Source organism: Symphalangus syndactylus, chromosome 16 (assembly GCF_028878055.3).
Source record: "Symphalangus syndactylus isolate Jambi chromosome 16, NHGRI_mSymSyn1-v2.1_pri, whole genome shotgun sequence".
In the NCBI taxonomy this organism is placed as follows: Eukaryota; Metazoa; Chordata; class Mammalia; order Primates; family Hylobatidae; genus Symphalangus; species Symphalangus syndactylus.
In genome coordinates this window covers 9,912,754-9,931,548 of record NC_072438.2, presented here as the reverse complement: position 1 = coordinate 9,931,548, position 18,795 = coordinate 9,912,754, and the positions used below count along the sequence as shown (strand labels likewise).

Genomic DNA, 18,795 nt, shown 5'->3' with positions numbered 1-18,795 from the left:
CACTACTGCCTGGAATTGTATCTCCTTAATAAATGATTCACGCTTAACCCTTGCCCCAGGCTGTTTTCTAGGCAGTCCTGGAGTATCAGCTGTCTTTTGCTGCATAGCAAACTGCTCCCAAATTTAGTGGGTTAAACAATTTTATTTGCTCATGATTCTGTGGGTCAGGCTTTTGGGCTGGGCTCAGCTGGGCAGTTCTCTATGGTTACTGTGCAGCCTGGCCATCTGGCAGCTGTCCTGGGCTGGATGTGGCAACAGCTCTCATGAGCCTGGCAGCTGGCGCCCGCCCCTGACAGGTTGGTCCAGGAGGCCTCAGCTGCTCCACGCAGCTGCTGCTACTCCAGAGGGCTAGACCTGGCTGCCTCACAGCCTTCAGGCAAGGTTCTGCAAGGCAGGAGCAGAGCTGAGCGGCCTGGAGGCCTTCCTTGGGACAGTCCCTCCTGGCTCCTCTGCCACTCTCTGTGGGTCAAGGTAAGTCACAGCCCAGCTTCGATCCAAGGGGCAGAGAAAAGGCTTCACCTTTTGATAACAGAGCAGCAGAGTCTCATTGCAGAGGCACGAGGCAAAGGGAGGGATTGTACCATCTTCACAGACGTCCCGCGATGCCGGTCTGAGACAACTGCCATAACACTGTCCCTAATGTTACTTTGGAAGAGAGGAAACAGGAATCTGGAGCCTAAACTCCAGGGAGGGAGAGATGAACTTCTCATTGTTATTTAGATGATGTGACTGAAAATCTGGGGGAAGGCGAAGGAGTCCATTGAGACAGCATTAGGATGATCAGTGAAGCTTTAATTTTAATTTTTTCCATCAGCATGGGAGCCGGGTTCTCAGCTGCAAGGATGACATTGATACTCAGCACCTGCAATGAGACCTTCATCCCCTGTGTCTCCCTCTCTCCCATCCCTCCTGGCTTACGCTACCACCCTGTCACCACTTTGAGGGTTTTGCTGCATCAACAGCTCTCTCTGGGTAGGTCGCCTCCCCACTGACACAAAGGTGCTCAGATGCCCTCCCACAACCCTCACTGCTAAGCTCCTCAGGGGCTCTGTGTTCCCCTGACCCCCTTCCGCACCTTCCTCTTGCTCTTCACTGACTCTGCCTCAGGCTCCACCCTCATGCCCCCACCTGAGCCAGAAGGGGCAGGGCTCCTCCACGCCACACTCCCTCCTCAGCGGTTTCACCAGGACCCGTGCGCTGTACCTGCAAAACAGGGCACATCCCATCTTCCACGTGTCAATCATCTTCCATGTGTCAATCATCTTCCTTGTGTCAGTCTTCCATGTGTCAGTCTTCCATGGGTCAATCATCTTCCTTGTGTCAGTCTTCCATGGGTCAATCATCTTCCTTGTGTCAGTCTTCCATGTGTCAGTCTTCCATGGGTCAACCATCTTCCATGTGTCAATCATCTACCATGTGTCAGTCTTCCATGGGTCAATCATCTTCCATGTGTCAATCATCTACCATGTGTCAGTCTTCCATGGGTCAATCATCTTCCATGTGTCAATCATCTACCATGTGTCAGTCTTCCATGGGTCCATCTTCCATGTGTCAATCTTCCATGGGTCAATAACATATTTCTGGCTTTTTTATGTTCTGTCAACTTTGAACTTCCCACTCTGGTCTTTTTTCCCTCTTAGAATTAATTAATGGAATTCGTACACCTGGCCTTAAAACCTGCCAGTTAGCTGGGCGTGTGGTGTGTGCCTGTGGTCCCAGCCGCTCGGGAGCTGAGGCAGGAGGATCACTGCAGCCCAGGAGTTCATGTCCAGCCTGGGCTACAGAGCAAGACAGTATCCCTTTGAAAAAAAAAAACCTGCCAGCTCTCCCAATTTCTGGTGAAATAAATCTTGACAAAGTAAGTAGTGAAAACAATTCCCTCTGTTTACAGCTGCAGAAAAGGAGACGCAATTCTTTACCATAAACCACCCCACAGGTCTCAAAGACACGTTTGTACACCGTGTTCATAGCAGCACTATTCACAACAGCTAAAACATGAAAGCAACCCAAGCCTCCGTTAAGGGACGAGTGGATGAGAAAACGTGGCCCATTCATACGATGGGATGTTATTCAGCCTTAAAAAGGAGGGAGATTCCGAGACTCACCACAGCACGGATGAACCTTGAGGACACTGCGCTGACTAAAATAAGCCTACACAAAAGGGCAAATACTGTGTAATTCCACGTAAGAGGTCCCTGGAGCAGTCACAGGTCACATTCCCAGAGACAGAAAGTGGAATGTTGGGTGCCGGGGTGGGGACGGGAGAGGGGGAAGTGAATGTTTAATGGTGGCGAGCTTCAGTTTGGGAAGACTAAAAGGTTCTGGAGATGAAACCTTTTACATCCTTTTACATATTAAACCTTTTACATGTTGAATATATTCATGATGTGCAGCCATCATGACATATTTAATACCTCTGAATTGCATACTTAAAATGGTTAAGATGGTACATTTTATGTTTATGTATTTTACCACAATGCATTTTTTTCTTCTTTTGGAAAAAAAGAGGCAATGCTTAACCCTGAAGAAAAGTTGTGCTGGTTTATAGTTTTTATAGATGATGCTTTTGATATCACGGCTAAAAAATATTTGTCCACTCAAGATCACAGAAGTGTTCGCGTATGTTTACTTCTAGAAACTGTGTAGTCTTAGGTGTGACATTTACGTCTACAGTGCATTTTGAGTTATTTTTATATGTGGTCCGGGTATAGATTGAGGCTTTTCTTTTTGCACATGCATATTCAATAGTTCCAGCATCACTGGTTGAAAAGACATTTCTTTCTCTATGAATTGTCACATTTACATATTATACCACTTCACATACAGTGCAAGAACCTTACGTCAGTGTTATGGATTGAAATTGTGTCCCACAAAATTCATGTTGAAGTCCCAGCCCCCGGTACCTCATGATGTGATCATATTTGAAGGTAAGATCTTTAAAGAGGTAATTTAGGCTGGGTACGGTGCCTCACGCCTGTAATCCCAGCACTTTGGGAGGCCGAGGCGGGTGGATCACCTGAGGTCAGGAGTTCAAGACCAGCCTGGCCAACATGGCGAAACCCTGTCTCTACTAAAATACAAAAAATTAGTTGGGTGTGGTAGCATGTACCTGTAATCCCAGCTACTCGGGAGGCTGAGGCAAGAGAATCGCTTGAACCCAGAAGGTGGAGGTTGCAGTGAGCCGAGATTGTGCCACTGCGCTCCAGCCTGAGCAATAGAGTGAGACTCAGTGTCAAAAAAGACATAAATAAAATAAATAAATTTTAAAAATAAAGAGGTGATTAAGTAGAAATGAGGTATGAAGGTGGGGCTCTAATTCAACATGACTGGCATTCCTGTAAGACGAGGAGACCCGGTCACAGAGTCCCCTGGGTGAGCCCGCGTGGAGGGAAGACCACGTGAAGAGGCAGTGAGAGAGCAGCTGTCTGCAGACCAAGGAGAGGCTTCTGTGGAGACCACATCCGCCAACGTCTTCATCCCAGACGCTCAGCCTTCAGAATGGTCAGAGGACACATTTCCACTGCTGAAGCCACCTACTCTGTGGTAGCTTGCAATGCAAGTGTTAGAAAACTAACAAGGAAAGTGGGGGTCTGTGTGTATTTGGGGGATCAAAGCCTTTGTGCAGAGGCCCCTGACCCTCCACCCTCAAGGCCTGGGCAGGGCTGAGCAATGACTGCGTTTGTGCTTCCACTGGCTTGCATCGCCCTGGCAGCCGGAAACGGGTTCTGCGGTGTTAGGTGAACACAGGGCACCTGACTGGTCCAAGCACGCCACCCAGAGGCAGCCTTGGAACTGCACCTGCTGGGCAAGACCTGGGCTCCTACCTGCGTCCTTCCTGACAGCCCATCAGAGTCCATGGGATGGATGCACCTGCTCATGCACCTGCCTCCAAGGTCTGTGGGCTAGGTGGGCCCAAGGGGGCCTGGTGTTGGCACAGAGCCTCTGGAGCCAGGAAGATGGTGGCAGTGTTTGGTGGCTTCTCCTGGCCTGAACATAGCCCCCAGCGCTGGGGTGGGATAGGATGCCCTCATCTGCAGGTCCTTAATCGGCTGTGATGACAAGAAGTGGGAGTGGCTGCTTAGGGCCCCAGGGCAGCTGGACCTTGGGGACAGTCCCTGGGCTGGGAGGGCGCTCAGAGTGCATGTCTTAGCAGCCTGGGGTGCCTGCTGCCCTCGACAGAGACATGGGTGGGTTGTTATAGGGCAGGTGGGTGGCCGGCTTTGGGTAGAAAGGGGCAGAACAAACGCCCGAGGAGGGAGGTGACTGGGCTGAGGCAGCCCCTGTGGCCTGGCTGGGCCGCTTGCCCCCGTCTGTCCCGTGGGGCTCCCTCACGTCCCTTCAGTCCGCCCCCACCTTTGGTGCCTTGAATTTGAGAGAGGCCACGTGTTCTTGAAGCCTAGTGGGATCCTCAGCAACTGCTTTTGAAATTCCTCTTTCACAACCAAGGTGGCTGGGGCAAGCCATCTCCTGTCAGCATTTTGAACAAATGCTTTCGCTGCCTTGATCTGCCCAGCAGGGCGGCTGCCAGTGCCCAGGTCTGAGCAGAAACAAGGCAGAGGCGTGTGCGGGGACCAAGCGGCGAGAGTGGTCCAAGCCTCAGCTTAGTCCACCCCATCCTTCTTCCATGCTGTGGCCAGTGAGATTTTTCTGAAACGACCGATCTGGTCCCGTCATTTTCCTGATCAAGACGTCCTAGCAGTCTCCCAGTACACAGAAGATGTCCCTGAGGTTTCTGGCCAGAGCAAGGTTGGGGTTTCCAGTCCCCAAACAGGGAAACAGGGTGGGTCTGATCTGTGTGAGCAGAACAAAATCCAGCACCCCAGGCCTGGACACCAGGCCCTGCCCCTCACTCCCGTCAGCGACCCTGGTGAGTAGCAGGTGTGTGGAGGATTTGGGTAATGAAGGGCGTTTCACTGTAGCCCATCCTAGCAAAGAGCTTAAGGTTCCATCCATGGATTTTAATTACTTAAACTGTTTAGCTAGTTCATTCCACAAATACTCATGGAGCACCTACCTTGTGCTAGCCACTGTTCTTCCTCCTGGGAACATCAGTGAACAAAAGAGACAAAACTGTCTTCCAGAGCTTATGGGAAATATAAACATCGCAAACAAGTGACTTCTACAACACGAAGGTGATTCCTTTATGGGAAAAATAGAGCTGAGAAAAGAGACTGGGAGCCCCGGGGGTGCACTTTGAGTCAGAGAAGGCCTCCCTGCGCGATGTCTGGGTAAAGACATGAAGAGGGGGAGGGGCAGCCCTGTGGCTGTCAGAGGCGGAGGCTGACGCAGGGCTGGGGGTGGACAGAGACAAGCTCACACAGTGACCCAGTCTCCTTTAGTGAGTTCAGCTTTTACTCCGAATGAGCCCAAAGCCATTTTGAGCACAGGATGATGTACTTGACTTAAAATTTTGAAGGCTAATTGTGGCTGCTCCTTTGGAATAGACTGAAGACCAGGGGTGGCTCCTTCAGCACCCAGGTCAGAAATGCAGGGGTCCGTCAGGATCCGATGCACGTCGAGGTTGGAGGCCACAGAATTTGCTGCCTGGCTGTGAGTGGGGGGCGTAGAGGATGTCCCTGAGGTTTCTGGCCAGAGCAAAGTAGGGGTTTCCAGTCCCCAAACAGGGGACAACAGGGTGGGTCTGATCTGTGTGAGCAGAACAGACGCTTGAGTTTCGATGTTATGGGTGGGAGATGTTGGACACGCGGCTCTGTCTTATCTGGAGGCCCAGGGAAAGATCTGAGCTGAAATATGAATTTGGGAGTGGCCAGAATACAGGTGTTTCTTAAAGCCATGAAACTAGATGACTTTAAAATAACCTTCAGGTGAATCCAAGATGGCTGATTAGAAACAGCTGTGGTCTGAGGCACTTACAGAGAAGAATGAAAACGGGTGAGTGAATTCAGCACCTTCAACTGAAATATCCAGGTTCTCACATTGGGACTAACTAGGCAAACAACTCGACCCACGGAGAATGAAAAGAAGTGGTGGGAGGGTCAATGGCCCACTCAGCAGTGGCACGGAGCCAAAGGAACCTCTACCACCAGCCAAGGACGTGGTGAGCGATTGTGGACCCTGCTGGGAAATCATGCTTCTCCCATGGATCTTTGCAACCGTGGATCAGGAGATCCCTTCATGAGCCCCCACCACAAAGCGCTTGGGCCCGATACACAGAGCTTTGTGGAACTTCAGCAGAGCAGCCACTCAGCCACACAGAGAGACCCAGGCGTTTTACATACTCCAGCCCCAGGATCCCTGGCAAGGTGGGAAATCCATCCTTCCAGATTCCTGGGAAGAGGGCTGACTCCATGGAGCCAAGCAGAATCATTCCGCAGTCCTCACTTCCATGGCACATCACAAGTTAAGACCCACTGGCTTGGAATCCCAGCCAGCCAACAGCAACAGGCTGGACTCTGCCTGAGAAGGGTCCGAGTTCCCAGGGGAGGGGTGGCTGCCATCTCTGCAATTCGGTAGACTCAGCCGTTCCAGCCTGCAGACTTTGGAGAACACAAGTGGTTCAGATGAGAAGGGGTCCCCCACAGGCAGCACAGCTGCCTTGCCAGATCATGGCCAAAGTGGTTCTTTAAGTGTGATCCCATCCACTTCTCCTCACTGGGTGGGTCCTCCCTGCAGGGGCTTCAGCCACTCCAGCCAGGGTTCTATGGATGGAGCTCCTGTGGGGAGGGGCAGCCACCATCTCTGCAGTTTGGTTGACTTACTCATTCCAGCCTGCTAGCTTTGGAGAATACAAATGGTGTGGATTAGGAAGGACCTCCCCCCCAACCCTTACAACAAAACGCAGCACACCTGCTCTATGAAAAAGCAGCAGGACTGCTTTTGTTTTGTTTTGTTTTGAGACGGAGTCTCGTTCTGTTGCCCAGGCTGGAGGTGACATGGTGCAATCTCGGCTCACTGCAAGCTCCGCCTCCTGGGTTCACACCATTCTCCTGCCTCAGCCTCCCGAGTAGCTGGGACTACAGGCACCCGCCACCACGCATGGCTAATTTTTTTGTATTTTTAGTAGAGACGAGGTTTCACTGTTAGCCAGGATGGTCTCGATCTCCTGACCTCATGATCCGCCCACCTCGGCCTCCCGAAGTGCTGGGATTACAGGCGTGAGCCACCGCGCCCAGCCAGGACTGCTTCTTTAAGCAGGTCCCTGACCCCATTTCTCCTGACTAGGAGAGATCCCCCAACAGGTCTCTATAGCCACCTCCTGCAGGTGTGTTCAGGCTGGCAACAGGTCAGTACCCCCCTGGGACAGAGCTTCCAGAGGAAGGAGCTGGCTGTCATCTTTGCTGTTTCTCAGTCTTCACCGGTGATACCTCCAGGTATGGGAAAAACCAAGGCAATTAGGGTCTGGCGTGGACCCCAGCAAACTGCAGCCATCTTATGGTAGAGTGGCCTAACTGTTAAAAGAAAACAAACAGAAAATAACAACAACAACAACATCAGTGAAACAGTCCCCACAAAAACCCCATTCAAAGGTTAGCAACCTCAAAGATTGAAGGTAGAGAAGCCCACAAAGATGAGAAAAGACCAATGCAAAAATGCTGAAAACTCAGAGGGCCTCTTCTCCTCCAAATGACTGCAACACCTCTACAGCAAGGGTACAGAACTGGGCTGAGGCTGAGATGGCTGAATTGACAGAAGTAGGCTTCAGAAGGTGGGTAATAACAAACTTCGCTGAGCTAAAGGAGCATTTGTAACCCAATGCAAAGAAGCTAAGAATCACGATAAGACAATACAGGAGCTGATAGCCAGAATAGCCAGTTTAGAGAGAAACATAACTGACCCGATGGAGCTGAAAAACACAACCTGAGAACTTCTCAATGGAACCACGAGTACCAATAGCAGAATAGGCCAAGTAGAAGAAAGAATCTTAGAACCTGAAGACTGTATTTCTGAAGTAAGATAGGCAGACAAGAACAACAAGAACAAAAAAGAATGAAAAGCAATGAAAAAAACCTCTGGGAAATATGGGATTATGTAAAGAGACCAAACCTACATCTGAGTGGGATACCTGAAAGAAATGGGGAGAATGGAGCCAAACTGGAAAACATACTTTAGGATATCATCCAGGAGAACTTCTCCAACCTAGCAAGACAGGCCAACATTCAACTTCAGGAAATGCAGAGAACCCCAGTAAGATACTGTATGAGAAGATCAACCCCGAGACACATAATCATCAGATTCTCCGAGGTTGAAATGAAAGAAAAAGCGTTAAGAGCAGCCAGAGAGAAAGGCCAGGCCACCTACAGAGGGAAACTTATCAGACTAACAGTGGGCCTCTCAGTGGAAACCCTACAAGCCAGAAGAGATTGGGGGCCAATATTCAACATTCTTAAAGAAAAGAATTTCCAACCCAGAATTTCATATCCAGCCAAACCAAGTGTCATAAGCAAAGTAGAAATAAGATCTTTCAGACAAGCAAATGCTGAGGGAATTCATCACCACCAGGCCTACCTTGCAAGAGCTCCTGAAGGAAGCACTAAATATGGAAAGGAAAAACTGTTACCAGCCACTATAAAGACACACTGAAATACACAGACCAGTGACACTATGAGGCAACCACATAAGCAAGTCTGCAAAATAACCATCTAGCATCATGATGACAGGATCAAATCCACACAAAACAATATTAACCTTAAATGTAAACTGGCTAAATGCCCCAATTAAAAGACACAGAGTAGCAAGCCGGATAAAGAGCCAAGACCCATCAGAAAAAAATACAAAAAATTAGCCGGGCGTGGTGGCAGGTGCCTGTAGTCCCAGCTACTCAGGAGGCTAATGCAGGAGAATGGCATGAACCCGGGAAGCAGAGCTTGCAGTGAGCTGAGATCACGCCGCTGCACTCCAGCCTGGGCGACGGAGCAAGACTCCATCTAAAATAATAATAATAATAAAATAAAGGGACCCATCTTACATGCGAAGATACACATAGGCTCAAAATAAATGGATAAAAATTTACCAAGCAAATGAAACATAGAAAAAAATAGAGGTTGCAGTCCTAGTTTTCGACAAAACAGACTTTAAACCAACAAAAAGCAAAAAAGACAAAGAAGGGCATTACACAATGGTAAAGGGTTCATTTCAACAAGAACTAACTATCCTAAATATATATGCACCAAATACAGGAGCACCTAGATTCATAAAGGAAGTTCTTAGAGATCTACAAAGAGACTTAGATTCTCACACAATAATAGGGGAAGACTTTAACACCCCACTGACAATATTAGACAGATCATTGACAGAAAATTAACAAAGATATTCAGGACCTAAACTCAGCTCTGGATCAAGTGGATCTGATAGATATCTACAGAATTATTCACCCCAAAATAACAGAATACACAATCTTCTCATTACCACATGGCACTTACTTTAAAATTGATCACATAATCGGAAGCAAAACAATTCATCAGATGGAAAAGAACTGAAATCATAACAGTCTCTCAGACCACAGTGCAATCAAATTAGAACTCAAGATTAAGAAATTCACTCAAAACCACTGAACTACATGCAAACTGAACAACCTGCTCCTGAATGACTCTTAATAATGAAATTAAGGCAGAAATCGAGAAGTTCTTTGAAACTAATGAGAACAAGAGACAATGTACCAGAATCTCTGGGACACAGCTAAAATAGTGTTAGGAAAATGTATAGCACTAAATGCCCCCACTGAAAAGCTAGAAAAATCTCAAGTTAACAACCTAACATCTCAACTAAAAGAACTAGAGAACCAAGAACAAACAAGCCCCAGCCAAAGCTAGCAGAAGACAAGAAATAACCAAGATCAGAGCTGAACTGAAGAAGATAGAGATGCCCAAAACCCTTCAAGAAAATCAACGAATCCAGGAGCTGGGTTTTTGAAAAAATTAATATGATAGACCACTAGCTAGACTAATAAAGAAGAGAAGAGAGAAGAATCAAATAAACACAATCAGAAATAATAAGGGGGATATCACCACTGACCCCACAGAAATACAAACAACTATCAAAGAATACTAGAAACACCTCTACGCACATAAACTAGAAAATCTAGAAGAAATGGATACATTCCTGGACACATATACCCTCCCAAGACTGAACCAGGAAGAAATTGAATCCCTGCATAGACCAATAATGAGTTCTAAAATTGAGGCAATAATAAACAGCCTACCAACCAAAAAAGGCCCAGGACCAGATTCACAACTGAATTCTACCAGAGGTTCAAAGAAGAGCTGGTACTACTCTACTGAATCTATTCCAAAAAATTGAAAAGGAGGGACTCCTTCCTAACTCATTATGTGAGGCCAGCATCATCCTGATACCCAAACCTGGCAGAGATACAAGAAAAAAAGAAAACTTGAGGCCAATATCCTTGACAAACATTGATGCGAAAATCCTCAGTAAAATACTGGCAAACCAAATCCAGCAGCACATCAAAAGGCTTATCTACCACGATCAAGTTGGCTTCATCTCAGAGATGCAAGGCTGGGTCAATGTACACAAATCAATAACTGTGATTCATCACAGAAACAGAACCAAAGACAAAAACCACATATTTATCTCAATAGATGCAGAAAAGGCCATTGATAAAATTCAACATCCCTTCATGTTAAAAACTCTCAATAAACTAGGTATTGAAGGAACATACTTCAGAATAATAAAAGCCATATATGACAAACTCACAGCCAATATCACACTGAATGGGCAAAAGCTGGAAGCATTCCCCTTGAAAAACAGCACAAGGATATCCTCTCTCACCACTCCTATTCAACATAGTAGTGGAAGTTCTGGCCAGGGCAATCAGGCAAGAAAAAGAAACAAAGCGTATTCAAACAGGAAGAAAGGGAGTCAGATTATCTTTGTTTGCAGATGACATAATTCTATATCTAGAAAAACCTATTGTCTCAGCCCCAAAGCCTCTTAAGCTGATAAACAACTTCAGCAAAGTCTCAGGATACAAAATCAATGTGCAAAAATCTCTAGCACTCCTGTATACCAACAACAGGCAAGCAGAGAACCAAATCATGAATGAACTCCCATTCACAATTGCCACACACACAAAAAATATACCTAGGAATACAGCTAAGACGGGAAATGAAGGACCTCTTCAAGGAGAACTACAAACCACTGCTCAAATAAATCAGAGATGACACAAATAAATGGAAAAACATTCTGTGCTCATGGATAGGAAGAATCAATATCGTGAAAATGGCCATATTGCCCAAAGTAATTTATAGATCCAATGCTATTCCCATCTAACCACCATGGACATTCTTCACAAAATTAGAAAAAAAAAACTATTTTAAAATTCACATGGAACCAAAGAAGAACCCAAATAGCCAAGATAATCCTAAGCAAAAAGAACAAAGCTGGAGGCATCATGCTACCCAATTTCAAACTATACTACAAGGCTACAGTAAACAAAACAGCATGATACTGGTAGAAGAACAGACACATAGACCAATGGAACAGAATAGAAAACTCAGAAATAAGACTACACATCTACAACCATTTGATCTTTGACAAACCTGACAAAAACAAGCAATGGGGAGAGGATTCCCTATTTAATAAATTGTGCTAGGAGAGTTCGCTAGCCATATGCAGAAAATTGAAACTGGACCCCTTCCTTATACCTTATACAAAAATTAACTCAAGATGGATTAAAGACTTAAATGTATTATAAAACCCAAAACTATAAAAACCCCAGGAGAAAATTCAGGCAATACCATTCAGGACATAGTCATGGGCAAAGATTTGATGACCAAAATGCCAATAGCAATAGCAGCAAAAGCAAAAATTGACAAATGGGATCAAATTAAACTAAAGAACTTCTGTACAGCAAAAGAAAGTAGCATCAGAGTGAGCAGACAACTTACAGAATGGGAGAAAATTTTTGCAATCTATCCAACTGACAAAGGCCTGATATCCAGAGTCTACAAGGAACTTAAATTTATGAGAAAAAACCAACTCCATTAAAAAGTGGGCAAAGAACATGAACAGACACTTTTCAAAAGAAGACATACATGTGGCCAATAAACCTATGAAAAAAGCTCAACATGACTAATCACTAGAGAAATGCAAATCAAAACCACAGTGAGATACCATCTCACGCCAGTCAGACTGATTGTTATTAAAAAGTCAAAAAATAAGAGATGCTAAGATGGCAAGATTGTGGAGAAAAAGGAATGCTTTTACACTGTTGGTGGGAGTGTAAATTAGTTTAACCATTGTGGAAGACAGTGTGGCAATTCCTCAAAGACCTACAGGCAGAAACACCATTCGACCCAGCAACCCCATTGATGGGTGTATACTGAAAAGAATAGAAATCACTCTGGCCGGGCGCGGTGGCTCACGCCTGTAACCCCAGCACTTCGGGAGGCTGAAGCGGGTGGATCATGAGGTCAAGAGATCGAGACCATCCTGGCCAACATGGTGAAACCCTGTCTCTACTAAAAATACAAAAATTAGCTAGGCATGGTGGCAAGGACCTGTAGTCCCTGCTACTCAGGAGGCTAAGCCAGGAGAATCGCTTGAATGCAGGAGGTGGAGGTTGCACTGAGCAGAGATCGTGCCACCACACTCCAGCCTGGTGACAGAGTGAGACTCTGTCTCAAAAAAAAGAAAAGAGGCCGGGCGCGGTGGCTCACACTTGTAATCCCAGCACTTTGGGAGGCCGAGGTGGGCGGATCACGAGGTCAGGAGATCGAGACCACGGTGATAACCCCGTCTCTACTAAAAATACAAAAAAATTAGCCGGGCGTGGTGGCGGGCGCCTGTAGTCCCAGCTACTTGGAGAGGCTGAGGCAGGAGAATGGCGTGAACCCGGGAGGCGGAGCTTGCAGTGAGCCGAGATTGCGCCACTGCACTCCAGCCTGGGCGACAGAGCGAGACTCCGTCTCAAAAAAAAAAAAAAAAAAAAAGAAAAGAATATAAATCATTCTATTATAAAGATACATACACACATATGTTCACTGTAGCACTATTCACAATAGCAGAGACATGAAATCAACCTAAATGCCCATTGACGATAGACTGAATAAAGAAAATGTGGTACATTTATACCATGGAATACTATACAGCCATCAAAAGGAATGAGATCATGTCCTTTTGCAGGGACCTGGATGGAGTTGGAAGCCATTATCCTCAGCAAACTAATGCAGGAACAGAAAACCAAACACCACGTATTCTCACTTATAAGTGGGAGCTGAATGATGAGAATGCATGGACATGGGGTGGGGGGCAACAACACACACTGGGGCCTGTTGGAGGGTGGTGGCAGGTAGGGAGAGGGAGAGCATCAGGAGGAATAGCTAATGGATGCCGGGCTTCTTACCTAGGGGATGGGATGGATTGTGCAGCAAGCCACCATGGCACACATTTACCCGTGAAACAAACCTGCACATCCTGCACATGTACCCTTGAATTTAAAAGCTGAAGAAAAAAAAATAACCTTCAAATGTTAAGAAAGAAAGAAAGAAAAGAAAGAAAGAAAGAAAAAGAAACAAAGAAAGGAAGGAAGAAAAGAAAAACTAGACTAGGTCACCAAGGGAGTGAGTATAGACAGAAGGGACAGAATCAAGGGCTGAGCCTTAGGGACACCTGTGTGAAGGGGACTCCACCCAGCCCCCATGAGACAGCATCCCCTGCCACGTGCTCCTGTATGTTTCAGCTGGACTTACAGTTTGTAACTGGGTATTTTTGTGAAGATGTGATTCATCTCCATCCCTCCCACCACGCTCCTCCAGTGAGCAGGAGCCCTGTCCTTTTGCAAACTGCTGTACCCCAAGGCCTACAGCAACCCCTGGCTGCCTGACAGTAACAAGTCAATAAGCAAGTGCATGAGTGAAGGGCACCAGGATTCTTTTCTCTGTGTTTTTACCATTGTCACACTTAAAAAACATAAGTTATTCTGTTTTCTTGGTGGGTTAGGGATAAAAATTTGAAAAATAATTTTACGTTATTAAAATCCGTGCTACTACTTGAGAGTTTAACATAAAATTTCCATCAGTAATTTCTTCATATAATTTTAGAAATAACAGGCCAGGCGCAGTGGCTCACGCCTGTAATCCCAGCACTTTGGGAGACAGAGGCGGGTGGATCACGAGGTCAGGGGATCGAGACCATCCTGGCTAACACAGTGAAACCCCATCTCTACTAAAAATACAAAAAATTAGCCAGGTGTGGTGGCGGGCGCCTGTAGTCCCAGCTACTCGGGAAGCTGAGGCAGGAGAATGGCGTGAACCTGGGAGGTGGAGCTTGCAGTGAGCTGAGATTGCGCCACTGCACTCCAGCCTGGGCGACAGAGTGAGACCCGTCTCGAAAAAAAAAAAAAAGAAATAACATATATTTTAAGCTAAAATTCTTATCTGTTTTTTGTTTTGTACCTATCACTCCAGTGTGACTTGCTATTTCTTACAAAATCTACTCTCAGTTTTTTGTTTGGTTTTGAGATCGAGTCTCACTCTGTCACCCAGGCTGGAGTTCAGTGGCGCGATCTCGGCTCACTGCAACCTCTGGCTCCTGGGTTCAAGCGATTCTTCTGCCTCAGCCTCCCAAGTAGCTGGGATTACAGGTGTGCACCACCGCACCTGACTAATTTTTATAGTTTTAGTAGAGAAGGGGTTTCACCATGTTGGCCAGGCTGGTCTCAAACTCCTGACCTCCAGTGATCTGCCCACCTCAGTCTCCCAAAGTGCCAGGATTACAGTCGTGAGCCACTGCGCCTGGGCCACTCTCAGTTTTTATAATTGTATCACCAACAATGGTATCACAAAAACAGGCTTTGAATAAATACGTGATTATCATCTGACCCAGCAGAGAGCTTCCTCACATTATTAATGAACAGTGCAGTTCTGCGTTGAATGTGGTTCATACTTTCATTTATGTTAATAAGTAAAAGATAACTGAAATCACAAAGACATTGGAATGTCACTTCATCAATGACATGAGTGCCTCTCCTGAGTCAGACGACAGTTTTCTAATACTGGAAGAACATTTCCTTGATTTTTGGTAGTATTCACAATGTAATGGTTACAGCCACAACACATGTTTAAATTTAACCTACATTACTCATATTTTCCCATAACTTCATTAAATCTAGACAGTCAATAAAGCAACAATCCAGCCTGCATTTGTAGCATTTGCCAGTTTCTGTGGTGTAAATGCCCCCCTCGTGGCCAACTTAGAGCCACACACAAAAAGTCACCGAGCACGGTGCTAGGAAGAGACCATGGTAGCCCATTACGGCTTTTAACCCTACAGATACAGCCGATATCAGTGACCTCAGGAACGCAGGCAATGTAAAATGTAGTAAAATAATTAGAAAGCAATGGCTTCGAGTATTTATTACCTATGTTTTAACTAAGCTTTATTTTATTGTAAGTGCATATCATTTACTTTTCGGCAATGTCTGTATCTAACAGCAAAGCTCCTGGCAGTGCAGCTACCCGCTCCGGGAGGCAATGCACGTCGACTCCAGCATATGCCGGCTCCTGGGCTCCTCTGGTGGGCCTGACCTCATCAGGTGAGCCCTGAGAGGAGCGAGCAGAAGCAGGAGCAGGAAGGACACAGACTGGCCCGTGTGGGCCACCTGGGAAGGGTGGTGACTTCTGGAAAGGGTGAAGGCCTCGGCCGTACAACTGATCGTTGACAAGTCAACAACCAGAACAACCCTGGAAGAGACCCTTGTGCCACAGATCAGATCACAGCTCTCGGTGATGCCTTAATTTTGGCCTGGAGGCGCAAGGGGCAGAAGACCCAACTGACCCCATAGAAAGTGAAGAGAGGGCCAGGCACGGTGGCTCATGCCTGGAATCCCTGGGAGGCCAAGACGGGTGGATCACCTGAGGTCAGGAGTTTGAGACCAGCCTAGCCAATATGGTGAAACCCTGTCTCTACCAGAAATACAAAAATTAGCTGGGCATGGTGGGGGGTGCCTGTAATCCCAGCTACTTGGGAGGCTGAGGCAGGAGAATCACTGAACCTGGGAGGTGGAGGTTGCAGTGAGCCGAGATGGGGCCACTGCACTCCAGCCTGGTGACAGAGCGAGACTCCGTCTCAAACAAAAACAAAAACAAAAAAAAAAAGAGAGAAAAAAGAAAAAAGACAAAGTGGAGAAAATGCATTTGTGTTAAGTTATTAAAATGGTGATAATTTGTTACGCAGAAATAGAAAAACTAGCGAGTAAATTGACTCCCTTAAACTTGAACTCATAAAAGAAAAATCCATTTTAAAAATACCCCCACAACTTTCTAAGGTGGTGTCTGATGACCTGGAGATGCTGGAGGGAGCTGCTCAAGCTTGAAGACAGGAGCTGGGAGGACAGAGCTGAGTTGCCCTGCATTCCAGGGGGGACGGGAAAAGGGACCTGAGGGAAGGCCAGAAAGGAGGAGCTGGGAAGACTGAACAGTGGGGTCGGGAGGTGGGACGCCCGCCTTCCTGAGGCTGGGAGGGAGGCGTGGCAGGAGGAAAGATAAAGGAAATTTTCTCCGGAGGTGCTGTGGACCTAGAAGCCACTGTACCCCTGCAATCCTAAGCAAGTTCTGCTCACAAACACTCCTGAGAAAGTCGAGTTCTGTTTCGGGGGATTTTGTTTCTTTCTCTGCTTTCTAGAGCTGGGGAGTGTGATGGTTAATAATAAGTGTCAACTTGACTGGATTGAAGGATGCAAAGTACTGTTCCTGGGTGTGTCTGTGAGAGTGTTGCCAAAGGAGATTAACATTTGAGTCAGTGGTCTGGGAAAGGCAGACTCACCCTCAATCCAGGTGGGCACCGTCTAATCAGCTGCCAGCACGGCCAGAATAAAAGCAGGCAGGGGAACATGGAAGGACTGGACCGGCTGAGTCTTCTGGCCTCCATCTTTCTCCCGTGCTGGATGCTTCCTGCCCTCGAACATCAGACTCCAAGCTCCTCAGCTCTGGGACTCTTGGACTTACACCAGTGGTTTCCCGGGCCTTTGGCCACAGACACGGCTGTGCTGTCGGCTTCCCTACATTTGAGGTTTTGGGACTTGGACTGGCTTCCTGGCTCCTCAGCTTGCATTCGGCCTATTGTGGGACTTCACCTGTGATCGTGTGAGTCAATTCTCCTAATAAACTCCCCTTCATATACATCTATCCTATGAGTTCTGTCCCTCTAGAGAACCCTGACTAATACAGGGAGAAAAGCTCAAAGGTGTGAGCGAAAGGACAGCTGGTACATAGGTTACTGAGAAAGTGTAAGGGAAACTTTTACCCGCTTACCAAATAAACGTTGAACAAATATCTAAAGAACATTAACTGAATGAGGCATAAATTCTAGATCTCACCATGCTCAGTCGGTCCTGTGTGTCCCCAGCCTGACATCGACAGTGCAGGCACGTGACAAAAGATGGCCGCACACATGGAGGGACGACGGAGGAAGGAGTCACCCGCTGACAGGAAAAAAGCCCAGATGCCTTTGCTGAAAAGATGGCCGCACACATGGAGGGACGACGGATGAAGGAGTCACCCGCTGACCGACAGAAAAAAGCCCAGATGCCTTCGCGGATGATGTGAAGAGACTGCCCAGACCACGCCCGGGCACGGCGTCAGGCAGAGTCCTGCAAACTACTGAATCCTCGCTACCTAGCTAAGAGGAGCAGTAACTGGGCTCGGGGCTACGTATCCCAGTTACCATGTCTCCCGCCCCACCTGGCACCTCTAGGCACTGCGGCCTCAAGCACAGGGATCCTCTGCTGAGAAGTCAGCCTCAGAAGACGCCAAAGGCTGACCCTCCCCGCAGGAAGTGACGCTGAGACGCCGCTTCCTTGCCGCTCTGTCTTCCAAGTCAGTCTCCCAAGCATGTTTCAGGGCAGCTGGAAACTGAGCTTCAATCTCCAGGTCCGGAAGTCAGGTACTACTTTTCATCAAATATAGAAAGGTTATCCAACAGGTAGCTAGAAAGGTGACTTACGGCCACCCCAGTCCCCGTGACACATCCCCAGATGGCCTCACATTTGACAGCCACGCACAGCAGAATCTGGATTTGTGGTGAGTCCTTCCTCTGAAGGCAGCAGGCAGGCGTGACCTGGAATTACAAGGCCATCTTCTTGGAAGCTGCTGCCTGCCCCAGAATAACGATGGTCGTCCATCTGGCTCATGGGTGTTGAGTGGCTCCAATTGGGTTGCTGAGGGATGAAGACTGGATGTGAAAGAAATGGATTCAAGCTACCAGAAGAGCAGCTCCGGGGCAAGGCAGCAGGGGATAAGCCTCCTCTCATCACTCTCACGGTCAGCTTTCTGCTTCGCGTCCTGTCTCTGGGCATGCTTGTTGCCCACCATTTATAAAGTAAGAATATATAGAAGGAAATAGAATGGATATAACCAGAAAACTATAGAGAGACATAAAATTTAAAAAAAAAACAAAAGTTAAAAGATTGAAAAAGGTAACTGAGAAAGGGACGGGGAATGTAAATTTGAACAAACACAGTGCAGCTTGGTCTTAATGGATAAAATAATGATAAGGAAATTTACTTCCACCAATGAATGAAGAAAAATATCTCCAAAGAAAATATAACATTAATGAACGAATAAGAAGGCAAAAAAGAATAAACTGAGGAACAAAACACAGATGAGACAGAGAATATCATGTAACTATAACTATTTAAATAATTGCATCAAACATAAATGAAGTATCCCGAGCAAAAGGCAGAAATGGTCAGACTGACTTAAGAAAGCAAGAACCAACCTTATATTGTCTTCAAGAGACAGAAAGAGGTGGAAATTAAAATTTAAGGATAGAAAATAATACACCATGAAAACAGCAAGCATAAAAAAGCTGTCTTGTAAT

At 46.7% G+C, this 18,795-nt stretch overlaps 2 long non-coding RNA genes across 4 annotated transcripts; both read right to left on the bottom strand.

Annotated features, from left to right (window-relative positions):
• Window positions 1–771: 771 nt before the first annotated feature.
• Window positions 772–6,104, bottom strand: LOC134732780 (uncharacterized). Its single transcript, XR_010116305.1, has 2 exons — window positions 1,204–6,104; window positions 772–862 (listed from the first exon to the last, which is right to left on the bottom strand). It is a non-coding gene; the product is annotated as an uncharacterized lncRNA (long non-coding RNA).
• Window positions 6,105–6,227: 123 nt separating this feature from the next.
• On the bottom strand, window positions 6,228–18,290 carry LOC129464590 (uncharacterized). 3 transcript variants are annotated; one of them, XR_010116300.1, is made up of 3 exons: window positions 16,741–18,290; window positions 6,808–7,409; window positions 6,228–6,497 (listed from the first exon to the last, which is right to left on the bottom strand). It is a non-coding gene; the product is annotated as an uncharacterized lncRNA (long non-coding RNA). The 3 variants fall into 3 exon arrangements; XR_008651640.1 differs by having other exon boundaries at window positions 6,228–6,736; window positions 7,214–7,409; XR_010116299.1 differs by lacking the exon at window positions 6,228–6,497 and having other exon boundaries at window positions 6,812–7,409; window positions 17,294–18,290.
• Window positions 18,291–18,795: the final 505 nt, after the last annotated feature.